The 20,082-nt window shown below is 32.9% G+C and overlaps 1 long non-coding RNA gene across 1 annotated transcript; it reads left to right on the top strand.

Moving 5' to 3' along the window:
- Positions 1 to 17,210: 17,210 nt before the first annotated feature.
- On the top strand, positions 17,211 to 18,457 carry LOC149542017 (uncharacterized). Its single transcript, XR_016355172.1, has 2 exons — positions 17,211 to 17,662; positions 17,860 to 18,457. It is a non-coding gene; the product is annotated as an uncharacterized LOC149542017 (long non-coding RNA).
- Positions 18,458 to 20,082: the final 1,625 nt, after the last annotated feature.

Raw genomic sequence — 20,082 nt, 5'->3', positions numbered from 1 at the left:
TAATGATGATTGTTTTACATTCATAGTAATACATTATTATGTCTAAGAATTTGATGAGTTGACTCATGATTCATTATGGTACTTACCCCATACTTGCATGTGTATGGTATGTGTGTCTATTTTACTTTTTTATCATATGTGTCTGATGTGGTTAAGGGAGGGAGTCGTAGTCACTTGCTTGTCAAGATCTACATGATGTACCACTCTCTACCATTGCCCATCTAGTTTAGTTATATATATGCATATGTACGTGCTCGTCTTTTATGCACGTTGTAGGTATCAATCATCAACTTCTCTAAATCGCCAAGATGAGCATGCCCTATCACAATGAATCAATGGTAAGAATGAGAAGATAATGATTAGGTCCAATCCCAACCATAGCCTAAACACTAGTCCTACAAGGAGGACTCGTGCCTAATTCTCTACCCCTTTTTACATCTGTGAGTTTATCTTTGCATGTGTTGTTTGATTTTGAGTTTTGAATGGTTTTGCTTATGTGGATTTGACTATGTTATTTATTTGGTAAAAGGTTTAATTATGATATTTAGATCAATCACTTTAATATAGATTTATTAAATATAATTTAAATAAAATAAATAATTATAATATCAAGATATTTGATTAACTAAGAAATTAAATTAATTAAATATTTATTTTTTATTTAAAAAGTCTAAATGTGAAAATTGAGAAAATGATAAATTAAAATACTAAAGACTAAATATTAATTTATCGTGAATATTTAATCAATGATAATAAAATTAGAGTTGCACACAATTAGTGGGCCTTAATTATTATAAATGATTTAACTAATTATATGCAATTTAATTACACATTAATTAATAAAACTAAAATAAGATTTCTGAGAGGGAAATAAGTTATTTAATTTAAAACAAATGATATTTATTTATTTTATTCTAAAAAGATAAATCTATTTTGTGAAAAGAAAGTAAATAAATAAAGAATATTTATTTATTAAATATTAAAAGAAAGGAAAAAGAAATTATGTATTTCTTAAATATATATGAAAGTAAGAAAAATTATTATTTTATTTTAGTTGAGTTACCTTATTTTGTAAGTTTACTCATTTTAGAAACTTTATTTTTATTAGTTTTATTTATTTATTACTTTTCCTTATTAAGAGGTCATTCTAGTCAAATTATGAGAGAAGATTTTTGGAGAACAATAAGATAATTTTGAACATAGATTTTAGAAGACAAGTTATAGGTTATGCATTCAAATTTTGAAGTGATTTTTTTTTTCCAAAGCTTGGGAGTGAAGTCTATAATTGGGTTTTATTTTTCTTCTTAACAAATCAACTTGGTGTTTGAAGGTAGGGGTTTTCAAATCTCTTTGCAATTTCTATTGGAAAGATTGTATTCTTTGTGTTTTCTTGATTGTGAATTTAGCTTTGAATTTGAATGAGGACCTTCAATTTTTTGATAGATAGAGATTAGTAGAATTTTATTAAAAATTTCATTTATGACATAATTAATATTTTGATAAAATTTGTTTAGAAACCTTAGGAGAGAAGATTTAAACTAAATTATGGTGCTAATATTTATAATAATTATCTTACTATTTTATATAAATTTAATTAAAATATGTAGTTATATTATTGATTATGAATAAATTTGTTTGCAGTTACTTATGTGTTTGTATCATTCCATATGAGATTATAACATTTAAATTTCTAACTAATTTACATAGAGAAAATGCATAAAAACTCACTATTATGAATTTTGAAAATGTTTTATCCTTATTGTTAAATATTATTGATTCAAAATAATAATAATAATTAATTCTAAACTTATTAGATAATTAACATACTAAATTTATCTACACTTATATACCCTTTATCTAATCAATCAAAACTTTTGAAAATAATATAATCCAATTCATTCAATGAAACCTTGTATTATTGATATGCATTTATTTGAGGTTTTGTGGTATTTGTTTTGTGAAGGGTTTTAGAAATTTGAATGTAATATCTTATTTTGTGATGGCTTTTATATGAACTATATAGTTGTCCAAACTAGGATGTGCACTAGAGGCGTCTCTTAAGATTTCTTTTATGATGGTTATTTGATTAGATGTAAGGATGTACTTTATGATTCAATATCAAAGCTTATGTTTATGAGATTTTTTTGGTGAGCATATATGATGATTTAGGTTTTGAGAACCAAATTATTTTTGGGTTTCCTATTAAGGAACCAAGTTCTATCATTATGAGTACTGTGGTATGGGACACAACTGTGGTTTATGTTCTCGAGGGAGGTTGTCTAGGTACATGTCTTTAGGAGTGGCTTGCAATAGGGGTTTAGGACCCAAAGTGGTTAGTAGGGTAACCTATTGTAAGCTATGTAATAAATAATAATATAGTAATTAAAATATCTTGCCTAGCCCTTTTCCTTGAGATACATTAAAAAGATAAGTTAGAGATGTGCCTTGCCCATGCCTTGAGTGCTTGTAAAGGCTAAGGATGGGAATAAGATGATACCTAGCGAAAGGTATGACTGAATTTCCTCATCTTAATGAGAAGACATTTTGGTTTTTCCTGTGTCATGTTGAGGGTCTGAGGTCTAGAGTGACCAGTCTAGGGTAACTCAATGCTTGAGGGTCTAGGGTCTAATGATAGACCAATTCAGGGTAACTAAAGTAGTTTGACCATGTGATGACACTCCCTAGTATATAGCTTGAGTCTTCTATGTAGATTTTGTATTTTCCTCTAGTGGTACAGTTATTGGTGTTGTACTTATATTGTTGTTTACTTTCAATGATGGTGATTGGATGTATTTATTGTTGGTGTTTAAACTTTCATTGATGGTGATTGGTAATTCATGGTGATTGTACTTTTGACATGTGTCTTTTGACTTGAGGTGGATACATTTTGTGTACTTTATTTTGTGATTTTGATACTCGATATATACTTGGTATATGTATGTTGACTTGGTATGTGGTGCTGGTATTGGATGAGTGTTCTATCAACTTTGGTTATATTTTATTCTTGGGTAATTTGTGTTACACTTGAGGTAGATTTAGCTATTAGGATTCCTTGCTTGGGAAAGTTTTATGGTTTGATTAGTTACATGTGGACCGTTTGTTATCTTCCCTGCATGGTAGGAGTGGAATGTTGACTAGGTAACCATGCGGTCGGGAGGTAGTGACTTCTTACCATTTAGGTCTCCTTAGATTTATAGATGTTGGAAGGTTGATGATACATTTGTACCTTTATCATTCTCTTCCCTATCTTGGAGACTTTTATTCAGCTCATGTATTTATATGTTAACATGTATCTTGTATTTTGATGTACTTGCATATATTCTCACATACCCTATGACATGTGAAATGGATGCTATTAATTAAATGTATTTCATTGTATCACTTGTATTCATGCATTTTCTTGAGATTAATATGTTATATTTTTATGATTATGGATGACATTTTACTAAAGACTTAAACAATTAATAAAAAATATTAAATGTGACTCAACATGAAGGAACTCTTGAGGAATGAAATCTATTTTGTAATTGCATGTGTAAATGTTGTGTTTGTTTATATTGCTTCCACATTGTTACTTTGATATTGTATAAACTTTAGAAAAAATAATAGTTTAATAAACTCTGTAACATGTTAGGTTTATTTCTTTTGGGTTCACGAGTGGGGTGTTACATTTGGTATTAGAGCCTAAGTTTCAGCACTGGGAACTCTAGGCATATTGTGTGCCTTTAGTTAAATAATGGTTAAACTTGTAACAAGATTAAACAAGAAATATTTATTAACATTAAACTAAGATCCAAATAATTGAACAACATACTTTGGAACAATAGAAATTTTGAATGTGAAACTTGGAAACTCATAACATCTATGTTCTAGAATCTTACTTTATCTCTATGCATTGTATCCTTACATTTTCTAATGATTATAAGATGTCATTCTTGATTTTGGGTGCAGTAGGAGAGATAGTTTCTTGGACTAGATTTTTTTTTGTAATTGTTAAATAGATAAATGTTGGACCAATATAGTTTCTGGTTTATTGCTCTTAGTGACTGAAAGTATGTACATAGTTAACTTATTTGTAATAGTTTTTTGATAGTATGTTTTGACCTTTTGTTACCCTAGTCATAGTAGAAGGCTTCTAGGAGTAAGCCTAATTCTAGGGGGGGTGGATGTAATGCCCACCCATAATTTTCTTTTTATTATATATGTTGAACTCTTTTAGGCCAATTTCATAGATGTGTTAGTTTCAGAGATATTATGGTATGATATCATTTCATGACTTCAAAATATCATTTATGATTACATAGTTGATTATATTTCATGCGTTGTCTAACGATTATGATTACTTACATGTTGATGTTGCTTTAATGATTCCTAGTTAGTAAATGTGATTTCTTTCATAACGATGCCAGATGATATGTCTTTAATGATGATTATTTTACATTCATAGTAATGTATTATTATATCTGAGCATTTGATGAATCAAGTCATGATTCATTATGGTACTTACTCCATACTTGGATGTGTATTGTATGTGTGTCTATTTTACTTTTCTATTCAACGTGTCTAATGTGGCTAAGGGAGGGAGTCATAGTCACTCGCTAGTTGGGATCTCATGATGTACCACTCTCTCCCATTGCCTATCTAGTTTAGTTATATATATGCATATGCATATGCTCATCTTTTATGCAGGATGTAGGTATTGGACATTGACTTCCCTGAATTGGCAGGATGAGTGTGCCTTATCGCAATAACTCAATGGTAAGAATGAGAAATTAATGACCAGGTTCAATCCCAGTCATATTCTAAACAATTGTCTCGCAAGGAGGACTTGTATTTGACTCTCTACCCCTTTTTAAATTCATGAGTTTATCTTTGTATGCGTTGTTTGAGTTTGAGTTTTGAATAGTTTGGCTTATGTGGATTTGACTATGTTATTTATTTAGTAAAAGGTTTAATTATGATATTTAGATCAATCACATAATATTAGAATTATTAAATATTATTTAAATAAAATGAAGAATTATAATATCAAGATATTTAATTAATTGAGAAATAAAATTAATTAAATATTTTTTATTTATTTAAAAGACTTGATTTAAAAAATCTAAATGTGAAAGTTGGAAAAAAGATAAATTAAAATACTAAAGACTAAATATTAGTTTATCATGAATATTTAATCAATGATAATAAAGTTAGAGTTGCACATAATTAGTGGGCTTTAATTGTTATTAATGATTAAACTAATTATATGCAATTTAATTGCACATTAATTAATGAAATTAAAATAAGATTTTTGAGCGGGGAATAAGTTATTTAATTTTAAAAGAAAGGATGTTTATTTTTTAATCCTAAAAAGATAAATTTATATTGTGAAAAGAAGGTAAATAAATAAAGAATATTTATTTATTTAATATTAAAAGAAAGAAAAAGAAATTATGCATTTATTTTCTTAAAAAAATGATTTTATTTATTTTTAAAAATATAAGAAAACAAAGAAAAAAAAATTATTTTATTTTATTTTAGTTACCTTATTTTGTAAGTTTACTCATTTTAGAAACTTTATTTTTATTAGTTTTGTTTATTTATTATTTTTCTTTATTAAGAGGTCATTATGGTCATTTTAAGAGAGAAGGATTTTGGAGAACAATAAGATAATTTAGAACACATATTTTAGAAGGTAGGTTATAGGTTATGCATTTAGATTTTTGAACTATTTTTTTTTTTTCAAAGCTTGGGAGTGAAGTCTACAATTGGATTTTCTTCTCCTTCTTCTTGACAAATCAACTTGGTGTTTGAAGGTAGGGGCTTTCAAATCTCTTTGCAATTTCTGTTGGAAAGATTGTATTCTCTATATTTTCTTAATTGTGAATTTAACTTTGAATTTGAATAAGGACTTTTGATTTTCTGATAGATAGAAATTAGTAGAATTTTGTTAATGATGCAGGAGCATCCAGAGGTATAAGGGCAATCCTGTGTCACCCAAAAAAATGTACTTAGACTTAGTTTCCGTTTCATGTGTTTTCATTTTTGGATACCCATTTGGGTCAAATAAAGGTTCCAACTCTCACAGTTCCACTATCAGTGTGTTTGAAAATCTCGAAAAAATAGGAGCATGCAATTTGGCCATCATTTTGGTGACCTAGAAGGTGTGAATTGGCCAGATGAATGTAATTGTGATTTAGAGCATTTTAAAAAAAGAATCAGGTCAAAAGGCCCCACGGTTTGAAAGTTATTGCAGTTTTTCAGGTTTTGGAGACCTCCTAAGAATGCTTCGAAGTCAGGTTAGGGGCATTAAATGACCTCAAAAAGGGCCAAAAAATGGGGGATGAGCAAAGCTTCCATAGGGCCATAGAGTGCTTCGAGAGCTTTCTGAAAATGTAAACGGTTTGTCAATCGAAGCTACGGTTCAAAAGTTATGCCTCCTGGAAGTTCAGTTACCGTTTCCGGATTCTTCTAGATTTGCACTGACTTCTAACGTAGCTTCCGAAACCTTCTATTTGGTCGGTGGATGCCTACTAGCACTTTCTAGAATGTACTCCTAGTCCTTAACCCTCTAGGGTCTATTTAAGGAGATTTCTGGCATTGTAAAAGGCAGTTCGGAGTGGAGTTTGAGAGGAGGTGCTGAAAGGATAAATTATCTCCAGATTTATGCTATTGTAAGCCCTTAGGGCATGTTCTGAAGTTTATTTTCTTTGTACTTTTTGTACTAGCTTATTTTCTTAGTTAATATAATTTCCCTTTTCTGTTGTGTCCATTCTGTTCTTGGGTTGTGTCCCCATCAAGTGGTATCAGAGCGGGTTTTCCTAAGTGTGTAGACAGAGCGCCCACTGTGAGGCAATTTGCACCAGGACTGTATGGTTGTGGGTTCGAGTTAGAAGATGCCTCCATGAAGAGAGCGTGGTGGAAGGGCCAGAGCTATTAATCCTGAGGAGGTTAGAGCCCTCCAAAGGCAAGTGCAGGCATTGCAAGAGGAGCTCCATAGAGGAGCAAATGTTGCCGTTGGTGACAACAGTGAGGATGACAATGAAGAAGAAGTAATGGGACCAGAAGAGGAATTTGATGGGGAAGTTCTAAATCATGCAGAGGAAAGGCTTTTTAGAGCCATTACTAAGTTTGGGAAAAGACCCACAATTGAAGTGGGTGTATTTTTAGGAAATTTGAAACCAGATGAGTTGATCGATTGGATCAATGAATTGGAAGAATACTTTGAGTATGAGGATATCAGGGACCCAGATAGGGTTAAGTTTGCAAAGGAAAAACTGAAAGGCCATGCCAAAATCTGGTGGCAAGAGGTTTAATTGGAAAGAAATAGAAGAGGAAAGGAGAAGATCACAAGATGGGATCGCATGGTGGACAAATTGAAGAAGCAGTTCATTCCTATGGACTATGAGCTGGATCTGTCTAAGAAGATGCATGCGTTAAAGCAAGTAGGAAGATCAGTACAAGAATATACAGAGGAGTTTTACCGACTCTTGATTAGAGTGGGACATGCATAAGCAAATAAGGAGAAGGTTGCTCGTTATATTAGTGGGTTGTGACCTAGCATCCAGGAGGAATTAAGTCTGGTAAGAATGACCAGCGTTGAAGAGGCATACCAATTTGCCCTATGAGTTGAAGAGAAGCTGAATAAGAGGTTTGAAGGAAGACAAAGAGGGCACGATCAAGGAGGAAGGGGAAGCGGTAGATCATTTGGAGGCCGCAATGAAACTCAAAAGAAAAATGAAGATGAGGGTACTAGTAGGAACAAGAGGAATGAGGGTTTCAACCGCTCCCGTGATCAAGACTTTGGAAATTAGAGAGGAAGAGGTAGGGGACATGGACAAGGAAGAGAAGGCTTTCGTGGTACCTATTTCCATTGCAATGAAGAAGGTCATCGTGCCTTTGAATGCCCTCAATGACAAGGAAGGACAGATAGGAGAACTGAGGGCCAAGCTAGGGTTGCTCATGTGGATGAGGATGCACAATCATCACATTCAAAGGATCCAGAAAGAGGAGTGACCTTGGTAAATGAAAGAGTCCTACTAAGTGGTGAGAATGAACCAGGACAACGGAGGACTTTGTTCCGTACCAGATGCAAGTGTGAGGATAAATGTTGTGATGTGATCATTGATGGTGGTAGCACTGATAACTTGGTATCAGAAGAGATGGTCTCTAAGCTAAAGCTCAAGAGGGAGAAACATCCTCAGCCCTATCGGATTTCTTGGGTAAAAGATGATCATAAGGTCCTGGTAAGTGAACAATGTTTAGTAAAATTCAAAATTGGGAGTTACCATGATGAAGTTCTCTGTGATGTTATTTCGATGGATGTTTGCCATCTATTGTTGGGTAGACCATGGCAGTTTGATAGACATGCAATACATGATGGACATGCAAACACATACTCTCTGACAAAGGATGGAGTTCACCACAAATTGAAGCCCATGAAAAAGGAAGGTGAAAAGGTATGTAGCAGTGCTAGGATTTGTCTTGTTGATGGAAGGAAGTTTTTAGATGGCATGAAACATCAACATATGTGCTATGCTCTGATTCCTAGGAAAGATAAAGAAGGTAGTAGTGAAATACCATTTGAAGTTTCAGATTTACTAGGGGAGTTTGGAGATATTATCTCTGATAATGTTCTAGATGGATTGCCACCAGTAAGGCAAATCAGTCATCAGTAGATCTAATTCCAGGAGCTAGTTTGCCTAACAAGGCTGCTCACAGGATGACTCCTACTGAAATAGAGGAGCTAAATAGACAGGTTCAGGAGCTATTGAGGAAGGGCTTGATTCGAGAGAGCCTGAGTCCATGTGCAGTACCTGCAGTACTCGCACCAAAGAAGGATGGAGAGTGGAGGATGTGTACAGATTCTCGAGCTATAAATAGGATAACCATCAAGTACCGATTTCCTTTGCCAAGGATGGATGATCTTATGGACTGCTTGAGTGGAGCTCAGTACTTCACAAAGATAGATCTGAAGAGTGGCTATTATCAAATACAAATTCAAGAAGGAGATGAGTGGAAAACAACCTTCAAGACCAAGGAGGGTCTTTATGAGTGGTTAGTCATGCCCTTTGGATTGACGAATGCCCCAAGCACCTTCATGCAGCTCATGAATGAGGTACTTAAGAAGTTCTTGGGAAAATTTGTTATTGTCTATTTGGATGATATTTTAATTTTCAGCAAGACTTTGGAAGAACATTTACTGCATATTCGTAGTGTCCTTGAAAGGCTAAGGGAAGAGAAACTGTTAATTAATCTAAAGAAGTGTGTCTTTGCAAAAAGGGAGTTAGTCTATTTGGGGTTTGTTATATCACCCGAAGGTCTCAAAATGGATCCAAAGAAGGTAAAAGCCATCTTGGAATGGCCTACTCCAAGGTTTGCTACTGAGGTAAGATCATTTCATGGTCTGGTTAGTTTTTACAAGAAGTTTATTAAGAATTTCAGTGGCATATGTGCACCCCTAACTGATACAATAAGAGGGGATAGAAAAGAGTTCAAATGGACTGCAGCAGCTACGAGAAGTTTTGAATTGCTGAAGAAGAAGGTGACAGAACAGCCTGTGTTGGCACTTCCAAATTTTAGAAAAGTGTTCTAAGTGGATTGTGATGCTAGTGGTAGTGCTGTTGGGGCTGTATTAAGCCAAGAAGGTAAGCCTATTGCATATTTTAGTGAAAAACTGAATGATGCAAAGAAGAAGTATTCTGTTTATGATCAAGAGTTCTATGCAATAGTTCAGGCCTTAAAGAAATGGAGGCATTATTTATTGCCAAAGGAATTTGTTTTGTATACTGATCATTAGGCATTACAGTACCTAAATAGCCAAGGTAAATTGAATTAGAGGCATATGAAGTGGGTAGAATTCTTGCAGAGTTATACATTTGTGTTGAAGCATAGAAGTGGAAAATCTAACAGGGTTGCAGATGCACTAAGTAGGAGACAGTCACTGCTTACAGTAATGCAGGTTGAAGTAGTTGGGTTTGAGGAACTCAAGAATTTGTACCCTGAGGATCCTGATTTTGCTGAAGCATGGAAAGCTTGTAAAGAACCTGTTGCTGTAGATAGAACCAAGTGGTTAGACTATTTGATTCAGGATGGCATGTTGTTCAAAGGTAGTCAATTGTGCATTCCAAGGAGTTCCATGAGGGAAAATCTGATTAAGGAGAAACACAGTGGAGGGATGGCAGGACATTTTGGTTGAGATAAGACCATTTCCATTCTTAGAGAATATTATTTTTGGCCTCAAATTTCACAGGATGTGAAGAAGTTCGTACAAAGTTGCCAGGTTTGTCAAGTTGCCAAGGGATTTAGTCACAATACTGGTCTATATCAGCCGTTGCCTATTCCATCAAGGCATGGGAGGACATAAGTATGGATTTTGTTCTTGGATTGCCAAGGACACAAAGGGGTAATGACTCAGTATTCGTGGTGGTTGATAGGTTCTCCAAAATGACACATTTCATTCCATGCCACAAAACTCACGATGCTGTCCATATTGCAGACTTGTTTTTCAAAGAGGTGGTAAGACTACATTGTCTTCCAAGGAGTATAGTTTCTGACAGAGATACTAAATTTGTGGGGTATTTCTGGAGGACATTGTGGAAGAAGTTGAGAAAAGACCTAAAATTTAGTTCCACACATCACTCGCAGACTGATGGTCAAACAGAAGTGGTAAATAGAAGTTTGGGCAATTTGCTGAGATGTTTAGTTGGGGATAAGCCCAAGGGATGGGATTTGATTCTACCATAGGAAAAGTTTTCTTATAATAACTCTATAAATAGGAGTACTGGAAAATCACCATTCCAAATTGTATATGGGAGTAGCCCAAGGATTGCACCAGAATTGAGAAAGATAGAACAAGGGGAGAGGACAAGTGCTGAAGCGAAAGAATTTGTTGAACATATCAAGCATCTATATGAGAAGGTTCAAGCACAAATTACCAAGATGAATCAAGAGTATAAAGCTAGGGCTGATCAAAGGAGAAGACATAAGGAATTCCAAGTAGGGGATCTAGTCATGGTGCACTTACGAAAAGAAAGATTTCTAGCTGGTACTTACAATAAACTGAAAATGAAGAAATTTGGCCCTTGCAAAATTTTGAAGAAACATGACTCAGGAAATGCATATGAAGTGGAGCTGCTAGATGGTATTCACATTTCTCCCATTTTCAACATTGCAGATTTAACAGAGTATCATGATGATGGTGCAGATGATGAGCTGGTGTTAGAGCCATGTCCAATTCCTGCTTCTAAGATGGAGGAGATATAAGACATTTTAGATCATCGTGTGGGTAGGAGTACCAGAAACAGGTAGTATGAAGAGTATTTGGTCAAATGGAAAGGACGATCGATTGAGGACTCAACTTGGATTTCAGTAGCCGAGGTTTCCCATTTGGGATTTCCTCTACCATCCATAAAGTGACAGGGTCACTTTTCAATCTACCCTGGGTGTCTGATACAGGAGCATCTAGAGGTATAAGGGCAATCCTGTGTCACCCAAAAAAATGTACTTAGACTTAGTTTCTGTTTCATGTGTTTTCATTTTTTGATACCCATTTGGGTCAAATAAAGGTTCCAACTCTCACAGTTCCACTATCAGTGTGTTTGAAAATCTCGAAAAAATAGGAGCATGCATTTTGGCCATCATTTTGGTGACCTAGAAGGTGTGAATTGGCCAGATGAATGTAATTGTGATTTAGAGCATTCTAGAAAAAGAATCAGGTTAAAAGGCCCCACGGTTTGAAAGTTATTGCAGTTTTTCGAGTTTTGGAGACCTCCTAAGAATGCTTTGAAGTCAGGTTAGGGGCATTAAATGACTTGAAAAAGGGCTGAAAAATGGGGGATGAGAAAAGCTTTTCCATAGGGCCATAGAGCACTTCGAGAGCTTTTCGAAAATGTAAACAGTTTGTCAATCGGAGCTACGGTTCAAAAGTTATGCCTCCCGGAAGTTCGGTTACCGTTTCCGGATTCTTCTAGATTTGCATCGACTTCTAATGCAGCTTCCGGAACCTTCTATTTGGTCGGTGGATGCCTACTAGCACTTTCTAGAATGTACTCCTAGTTCTTAACCCTCTGGGGTCTATTTAAGGAGATTTCTGGCATTGTAAAAAGCAGTTCGGAGTGGAGTTTGAGAGGAGGTGCTGAAAGGAGAAATTATCTCCAGATTTATGCTATTGTAAGCCCTTAGGGCATGTTTTGAAGTTTATTTTCTCTGTACTATTTGTACTAGCTTATTTTCTCAGTTAATATAATTTCCCTTTTCTGTTGTGTCCATTCTGTTCTTGGGTTGTGTCCCCATCAGTTAAAAATTGTGTTTATGACATAATTGATATTCTGAGAAAGTTTGTTTGGAAATCCCAAGAGAGAAGATTTAAAAAAAATTATGGAAATATTTATAATTATTATTTTACTATTTAATATAAATTTAATTAAAATATTTAATTATATTCTTGATTATGAATAAATTTGTTTGTAGTTGCTTGTGTGTCAATTTGAGGGTTTGAAACATGTGATTTTGCTATAACTTTTATTTAATATATTTTATCAAAAATGTAAAGATAATTTGAGACACCCATTTGGGTTTTATTTAACATACATAAAAATCATATATGATTTTTTTTGTACAGACATGGTCAAATATTGACTATTATGCTAAAACTAGGCTTATTTGACCTTGATTTTTCAATTAGAGACACAAAGCAGCCACTTATAACTTTTACAAAATATATTGTTAATAAAATATCTTCTTTGTGATTATAAATAAGTCTATTATGAATATTTTCCTTGGTTTTCATGAAAATTCAACTGTTCAAACAAAAGTTATGCTCTTTCGTCTAAACTGGTAACCTTCAAATTTGAACAGTGCTGCTAGGAAGATTCATATTTTACACCATTCAAATGAATTTTTCTTTAGGAATGGTAATAATGAAAAATGTGTGAAATTGAATTATCTTTCCATCAATATAGGTTGGAAATCCATATCATTCATATGATATAATAATGTATTTAAATTACCAGATGATTTACATAGATAAAATGCATAAAAACTCATTGTAATGAACTTTGAAAATGTTTTGTCTTTATTGTTAAATATTATTGATTTAAAAGAAAATTTAATTCTAAACTTATTATATAATTAACATACTGAATGTATTTACACTTGTATACACTTATATACCTTTTATATAATTAAACAAAGCTGTTGAAAATAAACTAATCCAAATCATTCGATGGAACCTTGTATTATTTGATGTGTGTTTATTTGAGGCTTTGTGGTATTTATTTTTTGATAGATTTTGAAAATTTTTAACGTGATGTTTTATTTTGTGATGGCTTTTATGTGAACTATTTAGCTGACCAAACTAGGATGTGCACTAGAGTTGTCTTTTAAGATTTCTTTAATGATGGTTATTTGAGTAGATGTCAGGATGTACTTTATAATTCAAAATTGAGGCTTATGTTTATGAGATTTATTTGGTAAGCATATATGATGACTTGGGTTTTGAGAACCAAATTATTTTTGGATTTCCTGTTAAGGAACCGAGTTTTATTATTATGGGTGGTTCAACATGGTATGGAACACAACTATAGTTTATGTGCTTAGGGGAGGTTGTCTAGGTACATGTCTTTGGGAGTGACTCACAATAGGGGTACATGACCCAAAGTGGTCAGTACTAGTGTAACCTATTGTAAGTTGTGTAATAAGTGATAACATAGTAATTAAAATATATTGCCTAGTCTTTTTCCTTGAGATACATTAAAAACAGTTAGAGGTGTGCCTCACCCATGACTTGAGTGCTTGTACAAGCTAAGGATGGGAATGAGATGATACCTAGTGAGAGGTATGACTAGTTTTCCTCATCTTCATAAGAGGGTATTTTGGTTCCGCATGTGTCACGTTGAGGGTCTGGGGTTTAGAGTGACCAGTCTAGGGTAACTCAACACTTGAGGGTCTGGGGTCTAATGAGAGACCAGTCCAGGGTAACTCAAGTAGTTTGACCATGTGATGACACTCCCTAGTATGTATCCTAAGTCTCCTCTGTAGAAATTGTATTTGCCTCTAGTGGTGCAATTATTGGTGATGTACTTATTGTTGGTGTTTACTTTCATTGATGGAGATTGCTGATTCATGGTGATTATACTTTTGATATGTGTCTTTTGACTTGAGGTGGATACCTTTTGTGGACTTTATCTCATGATTTTGCTACTCGATATATACTTGGTATATTATGTATGTTAACTTGGTATGTGGTGTTGGTATTGGATGAGTGTTCTTTCAGCTTTGGTTATCCTTTCTTCTTGAGTAGTTTTTGTTACCTTTGAGGTAGATTTGGCTATTAAGATTCCTTGCCTATGAATTTTTTATTTTTTGATTAGTTTTATGTAGATCATTCATTATTTTCCCTGCATGGTGGGATTGGAAGCCTAACTAGGTAACCACATGGTTGTGAGGTAGTGACTTCTTATCGTTTGTGTCCCTCTCATATTTACAAATGTTTGAAGGTTGATGATCCAGTAGTACATTTATCATTCTTATCACTATCTTGGAGTCTTCTATTCAATTGATGTATTTATATGTTATCATGTATCTTGTATTTTGATGTATTTATATTTGTTGTCGCATACCCTGCGACATGTGTAGTGGATGTTATCCATTAGCTGCATTTCATTGTATCAGTTGTATTCATGCATTTTCTTATGAGATTAATATGCTATATTTTTATGATTATGGATATTGTACTTATTACTTAAATAATTAAAAAAAAAAATCTTTATCGTGACTCAACATGAAGGAACCTTGAGGAATGAAATTTGTAGTGTAATTGCATTTGTAAATATTTTTTTTGTGTATATTGCTTCCACATTGTTACTTAGATGTTATATAAACCTTAGAAAAAAATTAGTTTAGTAAACTTTGTAACATATTAGGTTTATTTATTTTGGGTTCTTGAGAGGGACATTACACTATAGGCCTAGTGGTTCAGATATAAAAATTAAATTATGGTGTAGACATTTTTGTTTTGGAAAGGTATTAAATAAGTGGAAGATTGTTAGGAAAATAACATTTCAAACTTGCATCTATATAAGGTTATAGTTTATAATATAAGTTTATATTTGAGTACAATTTTTCCCTAAAGTTTCCCAAAAGCTTTAGATGAGCTAGATAAGCATGTTAATAAATTTTCGTTACAAGATTATGCCTATATTTGAAGGTATTAAAGTTTTACTCTTGAAGTTGTTGAATAAATTTCCATAGGAAAATTTTGAATCCCTGGAGGTTCCTAAATAAAACAAAATTGTCCATGTTCAAATATTTACAGTTCTTTATCTAGAGCACATCACAAGATTTTTGACACTTCAAATACTTTTAAAATTGGACACCTGGTTCAAAAGTTATGACCTGTAGAAGTTGAGTCTCTTGAAATAAGAAATTTAAAAACACATTAAACACATACATGAGTTGTAAAATAGAAGACACACATGTTGATTTGTATTTTTGACACATCATAAGACATCTTTGATTGGAGATAAGATGTACATCACTTTTTAGGTGTTTTTAGCCCATGCTTTTGTAATACTATTTGATGGTTACAGGAATTGTATCTCCTATATCTATTAGGCACATGCAATAAAGATAGTGTGTAAGAATCTAACATTTGTTGATTTACCTCTAGATTTTTGGTTTGTGAAACTCCCATGAGAGGCATGCTTTTCAAATATATTGTAATATAGTTTGACTTCATAAAAATATATCAGGTGAATTTGGAGTGTGAGGTTTTTCTCTGAAGAAGGTTTTCCCGAATTAAATAATTATGTTGTTGTATGTGTGCTAATTATGTTTATTTCTTTACAATTTCTATAGCTATCATAAAGGCTTGTAATTTTTTTTACACAACCCTTAGCTCAAAATTAGTGTAGGAATTTATTTTGCTACCTTGATTTCCTTACAAGATGCAAACCTCACTTCTTGCAAATAGTTTTTAGACATGTCTAGTTTGTCCACATTTAAATTTTTTGCTATTAATATTTAAGTCTAGCAAAACTTGACACATGTTTATTATAAAATATTTATTTGTTCAAAGTTTTTTTTGTGTTAATTAGGATGGATTGAATTTATTTTTTGTTAATAGTTAAGAAATAAGAGTATTCATGCCATCAAAGTTGTGCAAAGCATGTACAATTTTTCCATACTTATATAACTAGGACCTTACACTCATTAAAACTTAATTGCTAATAAGATCATTCTAAATCATTTAACTTTATCTAGATCAAATACAAATTAACAAACTAAACTTTGTAACTCATGGAAAACTAAATTTATGATAGTCAAACCAAACTATCAAAATTGTGATTTTTTTTTTAATATCAATTATTAAATTTTAGAGATTTAAAGAAAAATATTATTTCAAATTATAACTATTTATTCTTTTAAAGTTTGGATGTTTGTTCTTTTAGCATCAATAAACCAACTGTAAGCTCTAATTATTGTAGGCTAAATCTTTTCATACTCTTATCAATCAAACAAACATACACTATATTAACAAAAAACTTCTCATATACGTGTGATTGACGCATTGCATCATCAATACTTAACAAAATTAAGTTTTTAAAAATAGGATTCTCCAAATCCACTTTACTTATATTAGTTGGTTGCACCATCATTATTTGATTCAACGGTCAAATAGTAGTACTAATTTTACATTTCACCCATAGTAAAAGTTAGTAAATAATATACTTATTTTTATTGATCAAAATTTATCTTTGATTAGCGAACAAGATACTATTTAAGAATTAGTATCAAAATCATATAAATAGAAATAAAAGGTACCTCTTCAATTCCAATCTTAAGAAAACCCTCCTCTAAATATAGAACCCTCCTTGAAATATGGATATTGAGAGATGAAAACCAATAAGAAAAAAGACAAACAAAATTGAATAGTGAAATACAAAATCTCATCTCACTTTTTATATAGTATCTTTCCATTTATAAGTAAACCAAATATAATTACTACCTATACTACTAGCTGGGCCCCAAGAGTCGCTTTCATCCACAACAATTTGGGTCCATTTACTTACACAAAGTTTTTTCAAATGTTAAAGTGGACCCTAATAATGAATCATTATCTTTTTTCACATAAACTTATTGAGGATTAATTAGTAAGACCAAATCCAAGCCATTCTTTTAATTTAAGAATGGGACAAAAAGAATTCAACCATTATAGAAAATGTATTTGTAAGCTTTGTGAAGTGGATTGTCTAGTTGTAGATTTGCAGATGGTACTATTTCTCACAGACAATCCATTGAAGAAAAACAGTATTTATATAATCCCTGCAGCAGGCTTCCTTTCACAGTGGAGATTACACTTCACAATGACAATACTAACAGACAATGAAAACAGGATTCGCTCATGCCTTCCATTATAATAGCTTTCCCTGTTCAAACCCAAAAAGGCCTCCCACACTATTAAATTGCCTTTGCTCAGACAAGAAATGGCTCCATTATCTATATCAAGGAAGTGGTGTTACCTTAATTGGTGGCAAAAGTTGTAGCCTGTTTTCCTTGTCGACCAACTTTTATGGCCGACATGCAAAAGAACAGTACACCAATCTTCGGGTCCATGCTTTTCTGCTTTACCTGGAATCAAAAACACATAACCAAACCAATCATTCATCAGTTTTTTAATGTATCTTGTTCTAATCCTTTGTTTCTATATATATGGATGAACAATGCCATTTTTTCTTACTGTTTTTATGGCTACATATCTCTTTGAATGATTAACTGATTGATTTTGTTGGTCATTGAGTTTCAGTCTGGTGTATGGAATTATGACTAGGCTTAATAGCATGGTTGTGATCATGGTGGTATTATTGTGGTTTTCAGATGTTGAGGCTTCTAGGGTTTCTTTTCTTGGGGTTGATTTACACAAGAACAAGTCTGAGATTTTACCCATTGAAAGATTAAGGGGCGATTTGAAACCTTCAGGGGCTTCTGCTGTGGAGAACATGTTGCCTAAATCCAAAAGAGTTCCTCCATCTGGTCCGAGTAAGAGGAGAAATGCATCTTATCCCCACAATGAACAAGATAAAAGTTAGATTGTTCAGTCATGTGGGTTATCGTTATTATTACTTGGGTTTCATTGTTTTTTAAAGAACAAATCTACCCATTTCTAACAATGGAAGAGGAAGAGATCAACAGAAGTTTGTAAAGAGATGTTAATATTGCAATGTTTCCATGGAATGTCTTGGAGAGTGTACATTGAGGCCAAACTTCAGAGATTATTTGTAGGTTCAGATTGGAAACAATTTTTGTTTTAGTCCCTCATTTGTTTCTTGTAGATGTAGAGAATTACTTATCCTTTGTCTTTATTATTCTGAAGATTGGATCTAAAACTACAAAGTTTTATCCAAATGTTTCAAACACAAATGTAGAAACCTTGTTGGGTATAGAATTTTAATGAGAAATTATGATTGACATTTCAGGGTTGGCTTTTTATCTCTGATTTTCCAATGTGTTTTTTATATTTATCAAAGGAATTCATTGCATGCATGGATGGTTGTGTTTAGACGTGAATTTGCATGGTATATAGGCAAGTTGATCTGGATATGCATAGATGATTTGTGAGCTCTTGCTTTGATTTTATTTTTTGGGTTCTGATAAACATCTTATTCTTACAATCTTCATTTTGTGACTGTTTGAGAAAGGAAAGTAATTTGTTGATTCAGCAACAAGCCCCAGTGGATAAAAATAACAGTATAAACGCGAAATTCTTATCTTTAGTAGTAGTATGGTGTAAAAGGAGATCGAGGGTGGTGGTTTGTTGGGGACTTTATACTACAATTTTGATACTGTTAAGATCTACAGAAAATGGGAGTGGACAAAATTGTTGCTGCTTACTTGTAATGTTAGATTTTTTTTGTTGGCGAGTCTTTTGACAGTACTCCAATTTAGGGCGTGTAGAAATTTGTTTCCATCTTTTTTGAAAGAAGAGAGTTTTGAAGTTTATGTGATTAAGTTTCTAGTATGCTTGACTCATTTACAGATAAATGTATTGCTGTTTTTATCTAGGGGTTTATGGAATTAAGAAAGATATAGTACAAAATTTAGAATAATATCTATTCAATATAGATGGATAAATATAGTTGAAGAAGATAGAAACTTTAAATTCTATAGAACAATAAGCCTTAATTATCAAAGAAAAGGAAACTAATCATCTCCATTTGATCATATTTCAAAGAAGGAAACTAATCATCTCCATTTGATCATATTTCAAAGAAAATGTAGAACAAAGAAACTGGAAGAGATGGGCTAGCCTATATTATCCCAATACAATATCTTAATTAGTAAGCAAAACTGATATTACTTTTGTTGGAGTTAATGTTCCAACGGCAATCAATAATAATTGTTGCATATGTGGCAAGCCTTGTTGAGTTGTTGGCAACACAAGTTTAGTTTAGGATTGAGTCAAAGAGTTTTAGTTTGAATCAAGTTCTTATTGTAGATGTGTTGAGTTAGGCGTCCATAAATTTCAGTAGTGTCATGTTTATGTGTGTGTTGTCGATCATGAAGTAGTTTGTTGTCAATCTAATTAGCAGTTATTTAGGAATGTTGTTGAGTCAAGCTATGGTATAAATTGGCATCTACTATTCAATAAAAACAAGCTGAAAGTTCTTTCTTCTCTTCTTTTTTACTATTGTTCTATTTTTCCAATATGGTATCAGAGCCATCTTTCTATTAAGTTCTGTCTGTTAGAGAAGAAGTTGTTAAAAGAAGATGAGGCCAGGAGAAGAACCACCAGATGATTATGTTTTCATTGAAGATATTGTTTTATTTTGAAGAAGTCTATACTCTGCAAATAGATAAGATGTGGTAGAGGCTAGATGTATGCTCGAATAGTTTGAGGTGCTATAGGATCGGAGAAGCTATACCTTTACGAGGGTTATGAGGCATTCCATGTGGAGATGGTGTGTCCAATAGTTCAGAGAGATCTGAAAGTTTGGAAGCTTGACATCATTTATAAGACATTTCATGTGGAGATGATGTGTCCAATGGTGTTTCGGAGTTGGTTGATAGTTGCATAACTATGAGAAAGTCTTACACCTCTAT

This window comes from Cupressus sempervirens, chromosome 8 (assembly GCF_028749045.1).
Source record: "Cupressus sempervirens isolate cs-2001-9-10 chromosome 8, ASM2874904v1, whole genome shotgun sequence".
Classification (NCBI taxonomy): domain Eukaryota; kingdom Viridiplantae; phylum Streptophyta; class Pinopsida; order Cupressales; family Cupressaceae; genus Cupressus; species Cupressus sempervirens.
This window is presented reverse-complemented; position numbering and strand designations above follow the sequence as displayed.